This window comes from Branchiostoma belcheri, unplaced genomic scaffold, assembly GCF_001625305.1.
Source record: "Branchiostoma belcheri isolate BF01 breed outbred unplaced genomic scaffold, Haploidv18h27 scaffold37, whole genome shotgun sequence".
NCBI lineage: Eukaryota > Metazoa > Chordata > Leptocardii > Amphioxiformes > Branchiostomatidae > Branchiostoma > Branchiostoma belcheri.
The window spans coordinates 88,957-90,335 of record NW_017803987.1 but is presented as its reverse complement, the minus strand read 5'-3'; positions in this window follow the sequence as shown (position 1 = coordinate 90,335).

Here is a 1,379-nt window from a genome sequence, read left to right as displayed (position 1 = left end):
CTTTCATGTGAAATATGTTACTAAAATTGATGCGTAATTTTGCAAAATAGTTGAAAGTTTCATAATTTATAATCTTTAAGTTGAAAGCCATTTTCCCACTTTTGTAGTTTATCCCTTTCTCAACAGTATGCATTGTTGACAGGCACAGATTTACTCTCCAAGCAGATGTTTGAGTTTTGGGTTATTTTTGACATGTTTTTAGACTTTTTTTATCAGGGTTTCTTTCATCTAACCTTTGGGTGAAAGAAAAATTCCAGTGCAAAAAAGAAACCCTGATAAATAAGTCTAAAAACATGTCAAAAATAACCCAAAACTCTGCTTGGAGAGTAGCACGAAGGTACATGCAGCACTTTATGGTAGCATAATGGCACCAATAAAAGTAGTCAAAAACTGCATTTTCTGACAAAATAACAAAGAATACATTTCTTGCATTTTTACAATCTCATTGCCAGAATTTCAATTTATTCCTTAAGAAATGACCCTGTTACGTTTTTTTTCAGCAGCATATGCAAACTTCAACAAGGATGTTTTTTCCTGAAAGAATACTGGGTACTTTCAGGTACTGGCACTCAGTATTTCGGCAGAACATCTCATATAAGGTTGTATTTGCTCATATAAGGTTAGCATTTCGACAGTAGTTTCCAAATGTTGTGTCGGAAAGAATATCCTCTGCAACAGGAAAAATTCTGATGCAACGTTGACCAACGAAAACGCGAAAATACGGGGTTCTGCGCAGGCGCAGTACGTTCTGCCGACGTGCGTACACAATCCATTGTATAATCTTACTGCATTGATATAAGTTGCCTGTGCACTCTTATAAAAGTTTTGCTCGAAGATATCATACATATTTCACAAGCTGAAAATTGCAGATTGAAATATGTTTCAAGTTGGACAGTGGGATATATACCCCATTTGTAGTGGCCTGTGTGGCCCAAGGGCTATAGAAACAGAGATGCGCACTGCCCCTTTGTACCAAATGGTTCAGGCAAAATTGTAACTTAAAACTACAATATTAGAAAAGTAAGAAACATGTAATTCTAAGTTACTGCAGCAGAACTTTCTTTGCATTTCTGTGGCTTAGGCCACACCAAGTAAATTTTATGGATGACGTCCGCGCGCGCATTGATTTTGGCCTGTTCCTAGAAAAAAAAAACAAGAAATTCCGCTTCCTGTAACTATGAACAAAGAGTCACGACAGTGCCGCAAATCGTCAGATTGATGTGAAACCCGTAACGCGAAAACAGGACAGGACGACAACTGCTGTTCCACCTGATTTATTACTGTTTCGATGATGAATAAAAGACTTCTTGCTTGTTACACTGTGTCACCTCATTCAATTTGTGTCCTAACATTTGTGGTCTCTTAGTATTTTTCTCATC